The sequence below is a fragment of the Manis javanica genome, chromosome 6 (assembly GCF_040802235.1).
Source record: "Manis javanica isolate MJ-LG chromosome 6, MJ_LKY, whole genome shotgun sequence".
NCBI lineage: Eukaryota > Metazoa > Chordata > Mammalia > Pholidota > Manidae > Manis > Manis javanica.
Genome location: NC_133161.1, coordinates 16572559 through 16594553, shown reverse-complemented (window position 1 = coordinate 16594553; position 21995 = coordinate 16572559). Strand labels below are relative to the sequence as shown.

General features: G+C 49.0%; 1 long non-coding RNA gene across 1 annotated transcript in view; it reads left to right on the top strand.

Moving 5' to 3' along the window:
* Positions 1-21995, top strand: part of LOC140849845 (uncharacterized) — a 75982-nt gene that overhangs the window by 37818 nt on the left and 16169 nt on the right. The window contains exon 2 of the long non-coding RNA XR_012132088.1: positions 8455-8561. This is a non-coding gene — a long non-coding RNA (uncharacterized lncRNA). The remainder of the gene's footprint in view (positions 1-8454; positions 8562-21995) is intronic.

Genomic DNA, 21995 nt, shown 5'->3' with positions numbered 1-21995 from the left:
ATCTGTTGGATGCTGAAAAAAGATACAATTATTCCTCTTGGATCTAACTTGAAGAAAATAACAAATTTATCAAGATAGTGGCCTATTGAGGTACCTCAGAAAGGTGCAATCTTCGTGACCCCAACAACCCATCAAGCACATGCTCTGTGTTAGGCACTGTTTTAAGCACCTCCATGTACTACTGCCGTGGTGAAAGTCAACTCTTCCGGGACACAGCATCCAGGACCCTGTCCCCAGAATTCTGTGTCTTTGTAAAAGGTGGAAAGGAAACTTTGCTTCCCAACCCACTTCTTGGCATTGCCTGGTGCTTCTGTAGGTCTTTGGGTCCCCAAGTCAGGTCTGTTTCTGTCAGCTTTTCTGTGCCTTTTGGCTGGTTACTTACTTCTGAGCAGTGAGTGGGGGACATTCTCCCCAGATGAGCCCAAAGCAGGAGTCTGCGCGGTGGTGGAGCACTGGAGCCGGCTGGCACCTGCTGCAGAGCTGGTGGGATGCATCCCTCCCCAGCTGCGCAGAAGGGATGTCACACTGGTGCTTGAAATCAGCTGTGGGGGAAGTTGCAAATGCTGCCAAGCAGGGCCACCCTCGCCCTGGAGGCTGGCTTACCCCCACTCCTCTGGCACGCTCCTGGCAGCATTCACCAGAACCCCCACTTGGGGAGAAAGCTCAACAGGATGTTTCAGACTTGAACAGAAGAGCCTGTAGAACACCTTTAATCCACAGACGTGCTTTACATGGAGAATATCAGGTAGGCAGATTTTCTACTTTTAATAAGCCCCAAATTGAAGAAGACAAGCCACTGGTCTTTAAACACTATACTGAAAAGTACCCTCTTGGGACCAGATACATCTTTAGCATCGTCTCCTGTACTGGGCAACAGCTTAACATGCTCGGGGACACCTTACATTGTATACGATGCAATGTCTCAGTGTAGTCTGGAAATCAAACAAGGCATAGACCTGGTAGAGACCTGTGACCTGAAAGAAAAAAATGGGTTGGCACATCCTGAACTTCAGTTTGTCTACACAAGATGGCGCTCTCTTCTTAGGAGAAGGTGACAATTAGAAAAATGTTAGCTATTGACCTGCAGCCAGAGTTGGACTCCTCTCCGTGTTGTAATCCATTGCTTTCTGGCGATTAGTATGAGCTGAGCAATGTTAAGGTCAAGTCGCTGGCCTGCTGCCTTACAAATGTATCTTTGTGAGCATATGTCAGCAGGAATTGTTTCACTCCTGGGGGAATGGAGTAGAAAAAAGCCCTGTTGCTGGTGAGTCTTTTGTTCATAGATGGAGAGGAAATTATAACAGATGCCCTGCTTCTGATAAGTCACCAGAGCATTCCTCCATCTCCAGATGGAAGACACAGAAGGTGGCAGAGTTCTCCTTCTGAACTCACGGTTTCCTCCTGTTCCTCCAGCTCTGCTCGTCCATTCTCTGCTTCTGCACGTCACTGATTCGCTTCCACACTTAAATCCCACTGCAAGTGACAGGGCTAGAGGGAATATGTGCTGCTCAGGTGGTAACTTATAGACACAGTCCCTTGTCCCTCTTCCAGCCTTGCCCGGAGGGAGGCACTGACCGCCCCCCTTAGGTACCCCCTGTCATCTCCTTTGGCCCTGGTCAGCCCCTTGCTTTGGCTAACTTACAGGCCCCAGCATGCCTGTTCTCTTGGTGATCCACTTGGCGGTCCACCTGAACACCCCCACCTGAGGCCAAGGTTTTTCCTTTGGCCCATTTTGGTCACAGAAGCCAACTCCACTCTGACCCTGGCTGGAACAGAGCTGACGTGCCCCTTGGCCTGGCTAGGGCTCCCTCTGGCTGTCACCTCTAGCATTGTTTGCTGAGCTCTCTTCTGATGGTTGCTCCTCAGTTTCTTCCCCTGCTTCTCTGAGCTGAGCCCTCCTCTGGGAGTCCTCCCTGGAGGCTGACCCCACACTCTCAGTACCCTGTTTCTCACATGCCGATTGCTCCCAGCTCCTGCACGCTTCTTGTGGTGTTCCCCAGCTCTCTGCTTCCAGTCACCTGCCTCAATCATCCTGTGTCTCAAAAGGAAACAAAGAGCCTTCCTAAACATTACACCTCTGTTCTGGGTACCCTCCTTCTGCAGGGATCATCCCTGGGAATTTCTTGCATGAACCTGTCAACCTGTCCTGTCAGTTTTTGAGGGGGCTGCAGACATCCTATGCATGTGGGATGATTCCACATCTCATAGTCAAGAGTAAAAGATGCACGATAGCCTCTCATTCCAACCTTTGCAGTCTTTGCAATGAAGTAGGTAGGTCGGGACCCCTCCTCGCCTCTCCAGCAGTCATGACCGAGTCCTCCTCCTCCCAACTTAGTCTTACGATGCTAGTTTGAAAGGAACAATCATGTAAGGTTACCAGTAGTTCTTGCTTCCCATCTATTCAGTCTCTTCCTTACATTTTGAGAATGCCAGTAGTGGAGAGGCCAATGAAATCAAGTGAGAGTTTATTTAAGATGAACAGACCGTATTTTAAAAATGCAGAAGGGAAAGATCCAGTTGGTAGGGAAAGCAAACGCATTTGTGATTGCCTGCAGTGAAAACTGCAATAGCCACTCTTTGCCCAAGCCTGCACTGCTCACAGGTGTGGAGAAGGCATGACAGAGCCGGAGTCAGTTTGAGGCTTATCAGTCTTTTTAACACTAAAGGGTCATTTCTCCTAGTGACAAATTCTATCGTTTCCTTCCTAACACTGCCCTGGAGATTTCCTTTCTCAGTCCAGGTCTTGATCCGCGCTTGAAATTCCAATCTCTTCCAGTCTTCGCGCTTGAAATTCCAATCTCTTCCAGTCTTTTTTCTTTTAGGCACTGAGACAGATTGATGTCATTAATGATCTCTCTGTCTCTCTCTCTGTCTCCCAATTAATGACGTCTCTTATCTATGCACTTTGCTGTGATGCTTTGCAGTCTCTGCCCACTCTGATTCTGGGACTTGTTACTTGTGGTGGCTGTTGGGACAGGGGCAAACTGGATGAGAGTATAGATTTGCAAAAAAAATTGTTTCCTTCCTTCTTTATCTTCAACACCTGCTACCATATGTGAACAAACCCGGACTAGCCTCCTGGAGGAGGAGAGACATGGAGCTGAGTCACCCCAGCCGAGGTCATCTGAAACCAGTTGGACCTCAGCTAACCTGCCAGGAATGCATGCGCCTGCTCAGATCAGCAGGACGGAGCAGCCAATGCGTGGATTCATGAACAAAAGTTAATGTCTGTTTTGGGGCTCTGCTGGCATTTCGTGGTTGTTTGTTAGGCAATAGGTAGCTGACACTGTCATAGAATGGGAGGGCCCGCAGAGGTATTCCTACCCTGGAGATTCTGGGAACGATTAGGCTTGCCTCTTCCCTCATCTCTGTGCTGCTCCAGGCTAGACTGGGAAAGTGCTGAGGGACCCTGGGGAACTATTTTCATAAAAGGGAAACCGAAGATCATGGCTCTTTGAGCCATAGGTGTACAGGAGTGGTATCTATCTGGATACAGGAAGGGATTTTTGTAATCCTGCACAGGGCCTCATTGTTGACACCTCCTGGTGACTGGATGTGATTTGCCTGTTGAGTTGAAGGAGTGAGCATCTCCTCCATGTGCAACACACTTGTAGCCTTTGGGCTCATCGCAGTGTGACACAACACTTGCCCACGTGGAACAAAAGTCTAAAATCAGGGCTTCATCAGCTGGACTACTGCTGGTTATAGCTCCTTAACTTGGGTCCAGACCAATCCATCTTGCTCACCTCTGCAAGATTTTTATCTGTCTGAAGTAGCACTTCACTTCTAAATTCTCTCTTCTCTACTCAAGGAAATACAGTGGTTCCCATGGCCTTTTGGACTAAGCCTAAACTCAGTCTGGTATTTCAGTAGCCCTACAAGCTGCCCATCCTAACTGTGTACTCCCACCTCCCACTATTTCCTGCTCCTGTGTCCTCACACACTAGCCCACACCAGCTGCTCCTGTGTCCTCACACACCGGCCCACACCAGCTCTGTGCCTTTCCTGTTGTTCCCTGTCCTTCACTCCTATTTTCCTCCCCATCTGCCCACCTCACATCTCCTTGATACCTGTGGTGAGCTAGCTTATCCCTCAAGTCTTGACTCAACCCGCACCTTGTCCTCGAAGCCTCCTTGATAATTTTAGAAAATGTTGATGTTTGCCTGGTTTGAGGATCTGTAATACTTGAAACTGGAAGTGAGTCTCACAGCCTTTGCTGTCCTCTGTGGCCAGTCTCCCGAGGGCAAAAGCCACTGGCAGAGAATTTAGATGGTCCTCATTAGAGTGATCAGTTCAAAGCTTCTTTTATACCTGTTGGAAATAGCTCCTAAGGAATGTGTAATCTTTTTCTCATTCTGTAAGCCTGAAAAGGAATACAGAAAGAAAGTATATGTTATTCTGTATAATAATGTGATTTTTCTAAAGTTGTGGTTGGAGTTGGCCCTTTGGAGATTACGACACAGGAAGTATTTCCTTTCTAGTATAAGCTACCGTACTGTCTCTGAGAATTAGTGTGTGTGTGTGTGTGTGTGTGTGTGTGTGTGTGTGTGTGTGTGAATGGACTTGTTTCAGTAGGTCCAACAGGTAAAGGAACAGTCATGCCTAAAACCCATTCAGGTGAGAGATCACAAAGGCAATCTGACCTAGTAGATCCTTCTGGACCCACAAGGAAAGCAGGAATTCCAAAGGTGTTCCCACTGTATTGCTCTACAGGATTTGGGGGTTAGTAACTGTGTATAAAATGAGAGTTCCTGCGGCCAGGATTCTCATCTGGCTGTGGTTGACTAGCTCACTGCACACCTGTGGGCAATACATTGCTGTTGACTCTGTAGAGCTCAACCCCGTGCTCTGGGCGCCACACGGTGGCAGGGCTGCAAGGCTGCAGGACAGCAGAGCAGAGGCTGGAGTGGTGGCAGCACCGAGGACAGAGGCCCAGAGGATGGCTGTGCGTGACAGCTATGCAGTCAGAGAGGCCCAGAGGATGAATGTGCAGACAGAGGGGCCCAAAGGCAGAGACCGGCTTGCTGCATGAACGGGATTTTAGTGACTGACCTGCCACCTGGAAATAAAGTTGGGTATAACCCTTTCACCTCAAGAACATTTTGCTGTCAATTTTTTCAGTCACATTGAATCCATAGTGAACTTGCCTGGAGCTGAAAGCCATTGGCAAGACAGTAACCTTGGTAATAAACTAGAAGAATTCTCAGGACTTTCCTCAAGACTAAGTGATCTATACTTGAGAAATGTACTAACGGGGAGAAAGGAGATGGTGGTGTGGTGAGCAGCGTGGCGACTTTTGGTGTTCAGGGACTTGTTTTCCCTGGGCATTGGAGATTCCAACTGGGGATGAAAGGGGATATTTTGAGAAGGATGGAAATTCTAGGTCTGAGAGCCAGGTTAAGAACTAAGGGTACAGCCAGTGTGGAGGTATTGATGTTTTATTTTTTTTTCTTTTTCGTTTGTTTTTTTAGATTTTGGTATCATTAATCTACAGTTATATGAAGAACATTATGTTTACTAAACTCTCCCCATCACCAAGTCCCCCTACAAAGCCCATTATAGTCACTGTCTGTCGGCGTAGTAAGATGCTATAGAGTCACTACTTGTCTTCTCTGTGTTGCACAGCCCTCCCCATGCCCCCCCCACATTATACATGCTAATCATGATGTCCCCTTTCCTTCCCCCTTATCCCTCCCTTCCCACCCATCCTCCCCAGTCCCTTTCTCTTTGGTAACTGTTAGTCCATTCTTGGGTTCTGTGAGTCTGCTGCTGTTTTGCTCCTTCAGTTTTTCCTTTGTTCTTATACTCCACAGATGAGTGAAATCATTCGGTATTTGTCTTTCTCTGCCTGACTTATTTCACTGAGCATAATACCCTCTAGCTCCATCCATGTTGTTGTAAATGGAAGGATTTGTTTTCTTCATATGGCTGAATAATATTCCATTGTGTATATTATGTACCACATCTTCTTTATCCATTCATCTACTAATGGGCACTTAGGTTGCTTCCAATTCTTGGTTATTGTAAATAGTGCTGCGGTAAACATCAGGGTGCATATGTCTTTTTCAAACTGGGCTGCTGCATTCTTAGGGTAAATTCCTAGAAGTGGAATTCCTGGGTCAAATTGTATTTCTATTTTGAGCTTTTTGAGGAACCTCCATACTACTTTCCACAATGGCTGAACTAATTTACATCCCCATCAGCAGTGCAGGAAGGTCCCCTTTTCTCCACAACCTCACCAACATTTGTTGTTGTTTGTCTTTTGGATGGTGGCCATCCTAACTGGTGTAAGGTGATATCTCATTGTTGTTTTAATTTGCACTTCTCTGGTAACTAGTGATGTGGAGCATCTTTTCATGTGTCTGTTGGCCATCTGAATTTATTCTTTGGAGAACTGTCAGTATTGACATGTTTTAAAGATGCTTTCCCTCTGGACTCTGGGAAAGTTGTGTTTATTTGGTGCTCAGTTTTACCTCTTCCCTCCAACCTTGAGTTCATCCTTTAAGTTGACCTAATTCTTGTGAGACTGACAGCAAGAAAGAGGGGAGATGGAAGGTCAGAATGGAAGGTTATGAGTGTATCTCAGCATTCTTAGGGGTTTGTGACCTCTTCACAATAATCTTGTAACTTTGTGATTTTAATTCAGTGAAAATCTAAAAATATTAATCTAAGATCTACTGAATGACCAGTCTTTAACCAAAACTGTCCTAATAGTTTTGTGCTTGCAATTGCACCAAGTAGAAGCCAAAGTAAATCACAGTGTATGAATGAAGCTTTGTTGCTTCAGATAAAGGCAGGGACACGGGAGAACTGAGTCAGTGCCTGGCGTACAGCAGTGCAGGCCAGCTGAGTGCCAAAGAACCATGGCATGTTCACACGTGCATTAAACAGGGGTCTCCAGACAAGAAGTCAATAGGCTACACAGAGATATATAGAACGAGGCTTATTATGAGGGATTGGCTTACATGAGGATGGAAGCTGAGAAGCCCCATGATATGCATCTGCAAGCTGGAGACCTGGAAAACTGGTGGTGTAGTTCCAGTCCAACTCCAAAGGCCTGAGAACCAGGGCAGCCCCGGCGGAAGTCCCAGTCTGAGTCGTATTGGCTGGGACCCAGCAGTGCTGATGCCCGAGGGCAGAAGACGGATGTTCCAGCTCAAGGAGAGAGCAAATTCACCCTTCCTCCACCTTTTTGTTTATTCAGGCCCTTAACGCAAGGTGCCCATCTGCATTTAGTGAGAGCACCTGCATTTGCTTTTTTACTGGTGCGCTGATGCAAATGCTAATCTCTTGGAAACACCCTCACAGACAAACCCAGAAATAATGTTTCACCAACAGTTTGGGCATCCCTGTGCCCAGTCAAGTTGACACATAAAATTAACCATTACAACCTATAAGCAGATACATTGTGTTGGCTCAGCTGAGTTGAGTACTTTGCAACTTGTAGTTTATTATAAGTATTTATAGGAGTAAATTTACAGTAAAGAATTTTTCTTCTCCTAATACAAGCAATACTGGAATTCATTTTAATGCAGGCCCAAGAGTTGTCACAGTGTTCATTTTTAACTGAATTAGACAGCTTTGCAGTGTCATCAGATGATGTATCATTCAAGTAGGCATTTGAGAAATGCAAGTGGCAAGGTCCCGTGAAGTAAGAGGTCTGAATATTCTGAACTAGCAGACAGAGCTTTGAAACCATGAATAAAATTTTGAACAGCACTCGTACGTAAATGGGCCTTCTCTGAATGGGTATCATAGAAGTCAGACTACAAAGCCAAGCCATCTAGAGAATGAGACCTGAGATAATCTCTTTCTGTATTAAACCCACCACCACTAGTTTGGTTTCAGCAATGCTGTATCATTAAATTGGTATTGTTAGTTCCAATACTACTGTTTTTCTAGGAAGTTTGTTTTTTTTTTTTTTTGGTATGTAACTTATAAATTTGCTTTGGTATTTATCTACTTAAAAAATGTATACCAAGTTTTATGTTTATACTTATTCAAGTACATTATAAAAAATGTTAAGTCAAACTGGAATGTCCCTGAAGATTTTTTCTTTATTGTGCTTCCTTGGTATACCCAGGAGCACCTGGCACAAGACTGGGCTCCTAAAAGCTGGTCAGCAGTGGGTTGTAGCAAAATGGGAGTGGTCTGGGCTTTGTGAATGGAGATAAATGCATCCTTGTCTTGCAAACATTTTTAGTTAGGCTGTGGGTACAAGGGCTTTTGTCTCTCCCACGGTGGAGTGCTCAGGCAATATTTACCAAGTAAAAAGGTCTTATCCTTGCCAAAAGGAAGAAAAAGTAAACAGTCTCCAAAGATTCCTGTACATGTTCATCCAGGGAATCTGCTGCTGTCGCATACCCGAGTACATGCCTTACATCTGTACTCCTGGGTGCACACACTCACACACGCGGACCCACACACACACTCTCTCTCTTTTTTTCTTTGCAGACAGTATGATGGTCCAAAGCAGAAACTGTGAAGGGCAGGCCATTTGAAGCCTTGTCCTCAGAAGGCCTTCCTGCATCTGGAAATCCAACCTGACCAGCTCAAAGCAGGTAATCTAATCTTGGTCACATTTTCAGTTTGCTCTCAAGTGTCAGCAGCCTTCCTGATACAGACCCAGGGCGGAATTTCCCCATGGGCTAGCCCGGGCCGGCCAGCCCCTGCAGAACAAGAGCACAGCTTCTGCCGTGTGTGTGCTGAACGACCAAGTAAGCCGTTGGCAGCTGGGGCGCTCAGCCCTACTGGAGGCCCACCAGCCTCTAGGTCACGGGCTAAGCAAGCTTTAGTCGAGTGTCAGGAAGTGGGCTCTGTGCCATTTTCGAGGTAGTGTAAAGAGAGCAAAAGGGAGAAGCTGGCCTTTCCCCACTCACTGGAACTCCAGGGCTTTGAGTCAAGACCCATGGTAGAGCAACAGCCTCTGACGGTGGGGCCCAGGAATCTAAATTTTTAACCAGATCCCCAGTGACTCTGATGTGCACTGGAGTCAGAGAACTACTGAGCTTATGGAGGCCATCAGTGTGGTTGGCCTCACCCACATGGCTGAGGTTCAGACTTTCCCCACCTCCCGTGAAGGGTCGTCCGAGACAGGAAAGCCTGAGACTTGAGCTGAGGCCCTTTCATGTCCTTCTGCCACCAGACCAGTCCTTGTCCACTACTGCAGACTTTGGGCCACCAAGATTCGAGCTGCTCTGACCTTTGTATCTCATGCTCCCAATTTCCATGCCTTCATCACAACCAGAGCCTTACTTGTCCTCCTGGCCTCCTCCCTGCCTCCACAGCTGGCCACCACGTTTCCCTTTTCTTTTGAAGCAGCCACATACCTTAAAAATCAAGGACACACACTTGCAGAAATCAAAGACAAAGAAAGCACATGGGCATTTCCATGAACCAATAGAGGATGCTTTCTCCTCTTGGTATTTGATATGCGGAGAGGCACTGTCGCTAAGACAAGGCTGTCTGTCAGTCATGCCCCTTTCCCCGCTACATTTCCTGCTGAGTTTGCGGCAAGAGGGCTGTGAGGACTTACCTCGCTCTCTCCCTTCCAACCAAAATTTTTCCAGCTGGAGACACTGGAAGGCAACCTGTAGGAAGTTCTTGGTCAAGAAATGCTGGGGATCCCTGATGTAGGAGCCCCAAATCCCCAACATATGGCCAACCTTGGTCTAGGCCGCTTTGACCCTGTGGGTAGGGTAATTGGGCTTCTGCCTTGTGCCAGATGCTATGCATCCACTCACAGTCCATGCTTCGAGCTGGGTTTCTGTGCAGTTGCCCCAGTCTCGAATTTCTGCCTGGTTCACTTACCTGCTAGTCCTGTCCCAGGGACTCTGAGGTGTTATTGTCAGTTCTCAAGGCCTAGGGTCCTGTCCTTGAATCTGAATCCTCTGGCTAGGACTCTTGACTATTATATCTTGTTGACAATCAGGAAAGCCATTAGCTTGCTAACCCAAAGATGTCCATGCCCTGATTTCTGGAACCTCTGAGGGAAGAGGTTGGACTACACAGCAAAGGGGACTTCGCAGATGTAATGTAGATTACAGACATTAAAATAGGGAGGTTATTGTGGATAATTGGGCCCAGGTGAGCCCAAGCTAATCACACAGGCTCTTAAAAGCAGAAAATTTTCTCTAGCTGAACCCAGAGAGGTGCCCAGGAAGAGGAGGCAGGGGGATTCCAAGGGTGAGAAGGATTCGGTTGTCACTGTTGTTGAGATGTAGGTGCCCACATGCAAAGACCGAGAGTGGCTTCTACAAGGGAAGGGTGGTCCCGGCTTCCAGACAGCAAGGAAGTGGGGACTTCAGTCCTCTAACTGCAAGGAATTGAGTTTATTTCTCTAACAGCCTGAATGGGTTGGGAATCAGATGGCTCCAGAAGGAACACAGCTCTGCTGATACCTTGAGTTTTAACCTAGGGGGAACCATGTGGGACTTCTAACCTACGGAAAGGGAGAGATAATAAATTTGTGGTATTTTAAGCCATAAGAAGCTTTGTGGTAATAATCTTTGTGGTATTTTAATCCATAATAAACTAATATTCATACTTATTGTAGTATTTAAATAACAGAAATATAATTACAACGAAAGCAAAGCATACACAATAATCATGTTGAAATTGGCAGCATCTACAAAAATTAAGGTGCTCACTAATCAAACACCCTGTTTTCTGGGTGCCTCACCCCTCTCCCAAATTTATCAATATTTCTTCTAGAGCCTCCTGTTCTTCTCATGCAGTAACTTCTTATCGTTGCTGCAAGTGGGCGAGGATCGCCCTGAGCCGAGCAGCTGATGGTAATAACCACCACTCTGTGATGGCTCATGACGGCCCATTAGCTTCACGACCCTTATTTCCTTTTCTGTAGCCATGAGAGGAAGTTATTGTCATCATTTCGCAGAGGACACCGACACTGCACCTCAGAGAGATTAAGGGACTGGCCCCAGGTTGTCTATTTGTTAAGTGACCAGAAACTGGAATTTAAACCTGAGGTCGTTTCATTTCAGGGCCTATGTTCTTAACCACTGGATCCGCTACCTCCCGTAGTTCAGAATGTTTCGTTCCCTTGGATTTACTTCTGCTTAACGTCTTTCTCTTGGAATGGAGAGTATGATGGCTTTAGAAAGATAAACCACGATTTCTTTGATTTGCTTCCTTTGAGAGATAGAGCTTAATTGTCCTTTTGTCCGGGGCTGGATCTGGTGACTTGCTGCTAGTGAATAGAAACAGGTGCCTGATAATGTGTGGCTTTGCTCATAAAATAATGTGTGACTAGGTCGTAAAAGGCAACGGGACTTCTGGCTTTCTCTGTTCTCTTGGATGGCTCGTTCCTTCTGGGGAAGCAAGCTGCCAGGTTGTGAGCAGCTCTCGGAGAACTCCGCATGGCAGGAACTGAGGCCTGAATTCAGGCAGTAGCCAGTGACACCCTGAAGCCGGTCAACAACGTGTGACCGGGCTTGGAGTGGCTCCCCCAGCTCCTGATCTGCAGCTCTGGTCCACAAGCAACGTGCTGGAAACCCGGAACCAGACCCACTCAGCTAAGCTGCTCCCAGATTCCTGACTCTGGCAACCGTGAGATGATTAGCGTCACCTTTTTAGGCTCCGGGGGTTCGGAGTAACTGGTTGTGCAGCACTCCATAACCAGAAGGGGAGCGTTCTGGCCACTCCTGTTACTCAGCCTCAGAATCAAACTCTTATGGCATCACAGATACTAACTGCAAGGACTTTTGGGGTTGAAGTACTCCCCCACCCCAGCTTCTCTGGGTCTACTTGTAAGACCCACACTTTAGTGTTTACTTCACAAGGCTTTCATGAAGAGTAAATGAATGTGTTGAACAGCGGTATTGAATGAGGTGTACTGAATGGATGAGTTGCGCAATGAAGGCTAGCCTGCCCGCTTGGGGTGGGGACACCGAGGCCTGGGAGGTGTAGGACCCACCAAGACCCAGAGCTGGGCAGCTGCAGACCCGAGTCCCCAAAACAGTTCCCTGGAGTGTCCAGCCCAGGGTCGGTCCTCCGCCCCACTTCCCCACCGCTTGCTTCTCTGAGTCTCACCACCAAATGCAGGGCAGGCACCGTGGAGAGGCGTGATGTTGGAGCGCCAGGAGCAAAGCCACGGGGAGGCGTGGAGAGAGCCGCCGACGAGGGGCTGGGCTGTGCGGAGGCCCTTTAGCACAGGAAAGCCAAAGAGAGTTGCTGAGATTGCCCAGGCAGCTGGGATGGGATGGAACCTGAAGGTGATGCTGGCAGTCGGGCTGGAACAGAGTGGGAGAGGCAGGAGGCCTGGCACTCAGGGCCAGGCTGGCTTAGCAGCTACAGGACTGGCAGGCACCCTGCAGCTGCCCTCACCTTGCACAGAGGCACTCAACAAATGCTTGTTGCCCCTGCTGTTGGCTACTCTGTTGCCCTGCCTCGAATATGCTTCCCCTCTCAGGTCCCATGTGCTAATCCTGCCCTATCTTCAAAATGCAGCTCAGGTGAGCCACCTCCACACACCAGCACCCGTGTAAGATTGCTCAGAGCCGTGGGCAATCTTCACCCCGGACTTGCTGTGCACCAGCCTTCCGTCTGTATCCCCTTCTCCCAAGGTATGCAGGAGCTGAGTCCTGAACAGGCCCACCTTGCCCACCTGGGTCTCATCTCTACCGTACAGACTCTGGCTGCCCCCTGTGCCTCCACGATGGTGAGCACTGCAGGTGGGAGGGCCTGGGAGAGGGGTGGGGCTTTGTTTCCTTGAGATGACATCGTACTAACATTGTAAAAAGACTTTCATGTCAAATGTCTTAGTGTGTGATCTGAAGCCAGTTGTTAGCAACTGTTCTAAAATATGAGCAGGCAGAACATGGAGGGGGTCAGTAACTTACCCAAAGCCTCATACAGGGTTGGCCCTCCACGTGGGCAGCTGGGCTGGCAGTTAGCTTGGCAAGGAAGTGCTGTTTCTGATGTGAGCCGCAGCCACTCATGGCCTCGACCATGTATGGCCCAGTTGGCATCCCACAGAATGGCATTCTTCTGGGTCTGGAGGTTTCAGTCTGAGCTATTGATGGCCCGGTTCCTCCACAGTGGGTTTGTATCTTATATGGGCTTCCAAGTCATCAGATAAGGTGAAAGTCTCATCGATTCAAACTTATCTTTGAAAAATCTCTGATGTTACCATAAAACTCTTATGTGTGTGAAATCCTGGGCCAAGTTATACAGTGTGAATGTCTACCTTCAAAAGTATTGTCTAGCATGTCATATATAGGAGCCAGGACACATGCAAACGTAATTTCACAGCATTTTAAATACACCTTCCCCACAGAGAAGGTTCTTTAAACACAGGAACCATACTCTCAGGGTGGCCACCTGTCCCAGTTGCCTAGAACTGTCCTGGTTTTAGTGCTGTAGGTTCTGCATCTCAGGAACCCACAGGTCCTGGCACACGGGTGGGCACCTGCATCAGCACGGAGAGCCGCTCACGTCGTGAGAGGCCTGTGGGGACTGAGGCTGACAGCAGGTTCGCACTGCCCTGGTGGCCGGAGGAGAGTCAGCCTGAGATTCCTTCTCTTTCCCTTTCCATCCTCCTAACTATGGTGCATGGAACTGAATTTGCACTAGCTATGTAAAATGTCCTCAAGACACAACCTCTTGGTTCTATTGGAAAAGTAGTAAAAACACAGGTTTTTCTAATACTGAGTCCTTGATGTCACCTGCATAACAAAGTCAGTGCGTGTGTCTGGGTCTGGGATAGGTGTTTAGGGGCATGGGGGTGGGGGATGCAGGGGTGTGGGGAGGCACGTGCATGCATATGTGTAAGTGTGTAGGGGCAGAGCGTGATGTCCTAAGAAGCACCTTCTGGCAGGTGTCCTGGATTGCCTTGTTTGCAAGGTCCATCCTACCAGCTGGTGATGAAGGAGGTGGCACTTCCTGGCTGGAGTCGCTCCTTGAGTCGGGTCTGCTTCCCGCAGCAGATCTCCCTGCCAAACCTCAGACGAGTTGGGGGACTGACAGCTGCCCCAGTGTCCGCTTGGCATTCCCACCTTCAGCTCCGCTCTGGTTGGGCTCATCTCTCATCAAACTCATGCCTTTTCCTCCGGGTCAGAGGTGCCCAGACAAAGGCCACTTGGAAAGGTTTCAGCTCCCCCTTCCTTTGTCTGGAATTGTCTAGAAACAACTGGCTGATAGCGGGAGGTTTCTGAGAGAAGAGCAACATCTAGTTCTGCCAAAGAGCTTTTGCGGCGTGGGGCCAGACCACCCCCAGGTCTGAGGAGGGGGGCCGAAGCAGTGGATCCAGGCATTGCTCCCGCTCCAATATTACAGAGCCTAATGAAGGGGGCAGGGGCACAGCAAGGGGCCAGGGTCTCCCCAGGAGTCTATAAGAGGGTGAGAATGGAGCAGTGCAGTTGCCAGAGACAGGGACAAGTGGGATGGCACCCTCCACGCCGCTGACGTGTCTGCTGGGAGGAAACGAGAGCGCACTGCAGCCCGGGCTCCGTCTCTTTCCTCTGAGAAAGAGGCTCTCAGTGCCCCCTCAGTCTGCATTCTCATGCTGGGTTATTAATGGCCTGGCAGTCTGACTGGCATTGTTCTGTTTGGGCTGGTTTCTCGCTATGTGCCCAATATGTAATTGGGCATTTTCTCGCTATTTTGAGAAATACAGGAGTAGTATCTGAAAGTAACATCTTCTGTAAATGGGTCTATGGGATATCAAGAGACAAGGTGTGGAGGGGACATTACTGAGGAAGACAGGCTGCAGGTGCCAGCAGAGGGACAGCGCTTCACGGCCGCATTCGTTTCTGATGCCAAGGGAAGAAGCAGACCATGGGGATTGCTACAGCTCTGTGTTCTGTGATGTCTCTGGGTGACCTGAGTGACAGCCGTGGTGAAATGGCCTCTGTAAAGCCCTGCTCACAAATGCCCGCGTTGCCATGTATCACTCCATTTCATCAGGCTACCACATCTAGAAGCTGCCTACAGCATCCCCCCCGGCCTGCTGACTGCCTGGGAGGATCTCCTCTTGGTTTCCATTCCCCATGAGAGGTCACCATCACCTCCACCACCACCATCATCCATCACCACCACCACCATCATCTCTACCTCCACCATCATCCATCACCATCACCACCATCATCCATCACCACCACCACCATCACCATCACCACCATCATCTCCACCACCATTCACCTTCACCACCACCTTCACCACCACCATCACCACCACCACCACCATCATCCATCACCACCACCACCATCACCACCACCCACCATCACCTCCACCTCCACCAACATCCATCACCATCACCACCATCACCTCCACCTCCACCATCATCCATCACCACCACCACCATCACCATCACCACCATCATCTCCACCACCATTCACCTTCACCACCACCTTCACCACCACCACCATCATCCATCACCACCACCGCCATCCCCTATACCACCACCATCACCACCACCACCATCACCTCCACCACCATCACCACCACCACCTCCACCACCACCATCACCACCACCACCATCATTCATCACCACCTCCACCACCACCATCACCACCACCACCATCACCACCACCACCTCCACCACCATCACCACCACCACCATCATTCATCACCACCTCCACCACCACCATCACCACCTCCACCACCACCATCACCACCACCACCTCCACCACCACCATCACCACCACCACCATCATTCATCACCACCTCCACCACCACCATCACCACCACCACCATCACCACCACCACCTCCACCATCACCATCACCACCACCACCATCATTCATCACCACCTCCACCACCACCATCACCTCCACCACCATCACCACCACCACCTCCACCACCACCATCACCACCACCACCATCATTCATCACCACCTCCACCACCACCATCACCACCACCACAATCATTCATCACCACCACCACCACCACCATCACCATCACCTCTTGAGCAGGTATCAGCAGTCTACATGTGTTGGGAGGGGGAGATTTTCGCTCTACACCTTCTGAGTTCTTTGTCTGATTCATTAAGTAAAACAAGACAGATTAACAGGAACAAAATCAAATTTAATTCGTAAGTACAGAGGTCTCATAGATACGGGGCCTGTGAATGACCAGACTGGGCAGCTTTTATACTTTTTGGGCAAAGAAACAATAGGTTTGTGAGGAATTGACGAGACAAACTTAGGTTTGGGTATTCATTACTGAAGACTCTGCAGTTTGTTTGCACAGCCTGCTCTGCCCTGGATTCCCCGTCGGTGGCGCTGAAGGTGCCTGTCTAGCTCCTGGGGCAGGAAGGCACCTTTCACCTGGAGATTAATGTCCTGCTTCCAGGGGACAAAAGGAGGGTCAGAGGTTTGTTTTCATACCACCTATTTCTCAAGTCACTTTAATTCAAAATGACCAGTATGCCACAGTGGTGTGTTATGGGGTGGTCTGCCCTGAACCCCATCACATGCATTATCTCATTAATCCCCATAACACTACCCTCATCTTCATTTTAGAGGTAAGGAAACCATGTCCAAAGAGATGAAGTAGCGTGCCCAAGTTCACAATGCGAGTAAGTGGTGGTGCTGGTGTTTGAACCTGGGCAGCAAACAGAAGAGTCCCTGCCTTTACTGTCCTTCCGTTTTCTCCCTGACATCAGGGTTCCAGGTTGCTACTTCTGTTCAGTAGTTGTGAAGGGAAATGCTTTTTTGCCTTGGATGGATGGCAGCTGGGGGATCCTACATTTTGTCTATCCAAGCTCACCTGTGGGGTGGGTCTGAATTCAACTGCCCACCCGACAATGGCATTGGAAATTTGCGACATCATCATTAGAAATCATCTCTCAAGCCCTTCCCTCCATCAGCAAGCCTAACTGAGTTCTCACGGGTCCAAGACCATGCAGAAGACCTTTCTTCTAAGCTTCTGTACAAGAGCACGCAGACCAATAAGCCTGCTAAAAGCTGAAAAGTGACACCTGCTCTGGGAGGGGTATCCCAGCATGGCCCAGTTCTTGGGTTTGTTATTTGCACTCCATGTAAGCCACGGTATGAATGTCTCATTGGGCACCAAGGTATTTACAATTACATCCGAGTTAAGGACTCATGCACTCGGGGGCAGTGCTGGCTCACTGTCAGGTGGGACCTGGGAGAACAGCTGTGGGTGCTTCGTGTCTGGGAGCATCAGGGTTTGGAAGCGTCCAGATCTTCTCATTTCCTTACTCAACAATTCTGTTCTTGGGTCCACCACTGTCTCTCGGCCTTTCATGGCAGGAAGGCAGCTATGTGTGTGGGAACGGGGTGAATCTTCTCACCAAACTGTGTTTCAATTGCTGCTGGTTGTGCTTTAACCCCAAAGGCTGGAAGCAGAAATCCGGCCTTGTTTTGGTAGAGCTGCTGAAACCAGAAGAGCTTGGATTGCTAGTTCTCTAAGTTCTGGCAACATCGGCACTGAGCAGAGAACATTTGGGGCAGGATATCAGGCATGCACGCACCAACTGGCTAAATGTGGGCACGTTCAGAGCAGCCCCCTGGATCCCTGGCCGGCCCCATGGCCTTTGTCACCAAGGACCTGGCCCCTGGCCACGGTGATGGATCATTGTGCTGCCACAACGTCATCGTCCACTCACATCTCGCGTCTCTGGGGCTAATACATGCATCCACGAGGCGTCATTCCTCACCTGAGCGGTGGCAGGAGTCTCCTTGTCTCCTGCTGCTTCTCTTGTTCTTTCAGATACAGTCTCCACACGGTGGCCTAAGTACTATTTTAAAAAGTAAATTGCTCTGTGTTACACCCCATCTTAAAACCTTTCAATGACTTCCCATTAAGTGTTGGAAAAAAATCCAGATCCAGCGCCACAGCCGGCCAGGCCCCGCCTGGTCTACCCCTGCCTGCCTTTCCAGCTGCTTCCGTCCCCTCCTTGCCCCCTGCACCTGGACCACCCGCTTCTCTGTATTCCTTAAACCCATGCAACACTCCCCGTACCTGGTCTTTGGACACATTGTTTCCTCTTCCTGGGACACTTGTCCGACTGAATCTTTGCCTGGCTGGTCCATTTTTATCCTTTAAGTCTTGGCTGATATGTCACATGCTCAGCAAGGCCTTCTCTGAATTGTCTTTAATCTGCTCCACCATTGCACTTAGCAGGAATTCCAATTATATACATATATACATTATATATATGTATATAATGTATATATAATATATGCATGTATAAATGTATATGTATAATTATATATATGTGTATAAATACATATGTATGTACTTGTTTATTTGTTGAGTGCTTGTCCTCTCTGTACACGGAAGTCAGTGAGAGGAGAACCATGTCAGTTTGCCCGGCAGTGTAACTCTGGGACCCAGCATAATGCTTGGCTTAAAGTATGTGTGTTAAATCAATACTGAATACATAAATGTTCTTTCTGAAGAGGTTCTATTGTCTTTTCATGCACAGGCTAGCACAGTTTGCTAAATGCTTGTGCCCAGGTGTCAGGGAATATTAAACAGAAGACAAAAGGCATCCCTATTTCATTTTTGGAATTACGTATTGCATTCAGCGATGTTTTTTCCAGTCCCTCTTGGTCTCCGTTCATGAGCTTAGACTTTGAGGTAGAAGGGTCTGCATGCTGTTTGTCTGCCGGCTCCACAATGAGACAGAAAGGAGGTTCTGCCAGGAAGGGAAGAAAGAGAACTCTGTGAGGCAGGGTTTGGTCGGTCCCAGGAAGGATCCTTTCAGGCTCATTAAAGATAATTTGCCCCCCAGCCCTGCTGCTGTGGCCTCTGAAGCAGAGTAACACCTGGCAGATCCAGAGGACACCGAGTTAAGTAGATGAGCAACCTGCTTGGCCCTTCACAGAGGAAAACAAGCGGTCCTGAGTTGCAGGGGAAGGAGTGAGGCCAGCAGGGGTCACATCTGTGTGGCTTCCACTCCCAGATAACCTGCCAGTTAACCCTTCTCCACCGGACATGAGGGAATCAGTCTCACTGGCCTCCTCGAATCCCAGCCACAAATAGAACTCGGTCATTACCAGCTGCTCCCAGGCTCGGATGTCGGCTCCTTACTGCTCCCTGGTTGCTGAAGCCACACTCACTGGCTCCCTAGTGCCACACGGTCACCGTTTTTGAATAAGCAGTGCCTGAGTGTGATCTCACACGGTCTGGGGTGGTCCCCAAAGGCTGATGCAACGGTGGGATGTGATGACCCTGGGGGCCCTTTCCTCCCATCCCTTAAAGAGAAAGCAGGCAAATCACGTGTGGAGAATGGCTTTCTTCCTGTCTCATCTAGGCATTCCTGGGGGTCTCCATGCCCGTGCTGACAACTGATTCCTAAGTAAGTGCTTTCACAGCATTGCTTTGCTCTGTGCTACAACAGTGTCGAACTGTACATTTTAGTAACAAGGCACTGATGTAGTTTCAGAGTCATCAGTGGGGATGGACAATTAGACAACATGATTTGGGATGTTTTCTCACAGTGGGAGGCTGTGCCCCTATTGGGGCTCTTTTAGGTACTTATGGAGGGTCTGTGATTCGTATTAACATCTGAGGAATTGAGTCAGGATGCACTGTGCTCTGGGGAGACTCAATAAGTGAGAAGGACCATTAGAAGCCAACGTTTTCGAGGTCCTGCAACGGGCCAGACGTAGTTTCAGCCCCCTCATGAAGATAGGCTTCATTTAGTGTGTGATGATCTCTGATCCTTCTGGGAGCCCAGCCTCCAGTTGCCTGGCAGGGGGAACATGAGACAGAGTCTGGCCAGAAAATTGGATTTCAGGACAATTGGAGCATCTGTGACTGAGGAAACAATACACTAATCTCTGAGATGACTCAAAAAGTCACAGTTCAGTGGTGGGCTTGATCTACACTGGTTGCAGGTTCTCCCTGGCTCATGGTTGTGGGCTTTGAAGTTGGGGTGCAGCCCCTGAGAGAATAAAGATACCCAGATATTTCTCATTTTCTAAAGCAGAGGTTCTCCAACTAGCAGGCATTAGAGGCACAGATTGCCAGGCCCACCACCCCACGTTTCTGATTCAGTAGGGCTGCCGGGCCGATGAGGGTTGAGCATTTGGGTTTCTAATAAGCTCCCAGGTGCTGGGGATGCTCCAGGTCCTGAGAATCAGAATTCCAGACCCCCCTGCAAGGGAGGATCCCCAGCTCAATCCAGGCATCCCTGCTTCTTGAAAACGAGTTATACCACTTCACTTCTACGAAAGACCATCCTTAGTGCCTGTTTACGTTGCCTGGAGGAACTCCGAGGAGGATTTCACTTTTTGGAGAAGAGGTGAAAAGTTTGCAGGGAGGCTCATAGAGGCAGCCTGCACCCCAGGCAGCGAGGGGGGCCCGCCAGGCCGCTTCCCTGGGAACCACACTGAGCAGCTCGGTATCTAGCCTCCAGCACTTTACACTGTGGCTGTGAGCATCTGTGCTTTATCTTGATTTATTTTGTGTGTCTGTTAGCAAGATGCATTCGAAAGGTATCAGAAATGCCTAAGAGAGGCTTTTTTGGGGGGAGTTGGGAAATGTTTAAAAAGTTTTTTCCATGTAAATTAATGGTAATTGCTTCTTTATGCCATTTTGACTTACAAAAGCTCTCATGGGACCACTCTACTTTTGGAGACTGGGGGAAACTTGTGCTTGCGACAGGCCAGGGTTTTCTGGGGACGGGTGCTCCTTGCCAGAGCAGGACTGTGAGGTTCCTCCTTATTAAGCAGGCTGCCCAGTGCAGGGACAACAGCAGATAAGCTTCTCCTTCTGATGTTTTATACTTCAGTCCTCTCAGCACTTTGCAAAGCTTTTTTATTTCCTTCTTACTAAAAAAAAAAAAGGAAGGATCCTGGTGTCCTTGAAGACTTCTTTGCTTTGAGGGTGCTTTTAGCTGTCTGTAAAGTGAGTGTTGCAGGGAGCCCCATGTCTTGTGTCTGACAGGGGAGCCAGTGAATTACTCTGTTCTTATATGCCAGGCTGTGACCGTTGTGTCCAGTAGCACTGGACCCTCTGGGAACTATTCCGACGCTAAATGTTTCACAGCAGCATCCAGGGAGATGCTAATGCAGGTTGGTGAGAGGCATGTGGAGCATCTTGGCAAGTGTTTATTTAATAGGTGGAGCGAGGGATGCAGTGGCAAGCTCCCTGGGTGGGGAGGGTGTCTCCTATTTTCATAGCTGGGAGGAAACTCTCTGCTAGAGCAGCAGACTTATTTCTAAGTCCTAGTTTTAATAAATTAACCCCATTGGACCAAGGGGTGACCCCATTGTCAAGGGCATGGGCTCAACCCTTCCAAATATTCTTTACAAAGGGCATAGTAAGGGTCTCTCCTTTGAAGGGAGAGGGTCCTTGGAATGCTTAGCACCAGGGCTGGCACCTGGCCAGCACTCCCCCCAGGGACGGCTCCTCTTGCGGGTTTATAGCTCCAAGCAGGCTTTCACTGGTGGGGTATCAGAGCATCGCTGATGGGATCTTCCTGTTCTCACCTCTGATCGGGACCAAGGCAGATGTGAGCAGGCAGCAGGTTTTGATTATTAACTGGGACCTGAGCAGCCACGCCAGGCTACAAAGGCTCCAAGTGAGGCTTCAAGCCTAAAGTCACGGTGCAAGGCGTTGGGCTACATGCATGCGATGCTTGTGGGGTAAGCTTCTCCTGCTCCATTGCTGTTGCTCTGGTGGCTGGTGGAAGGAAGGACAACTTGAGGCCATGATGGTGCCTCCAGTCAGCCACTCCAGCCACGTCCCACATCCTCTCTTGGAAAAGTGGGGGAGTTGTGGAGATCCCTGGGGATGGGAATGGTGACTAAGGGCAGGTGAACATAGGCCAGTGGGTTGTGCAGTCCTGATCGGCCACTGGACCACTTTCTGTTCTAGAAACGTGCTGCCTCAGATGGCCTCTTCTCAGCTCACTGCTTTGTGCTTGGGGTCCTCCTCTCAGATTCCATCCAGGGAGTCTTGCTTCATGTGGGCCCTCCTTTGTCTCAGTCCTTCAGTCCTTTTCTGCGGTCTCTCCATCATTCATTCATAAGGCAGTCATAACTGAGTGCTTGCTCTCA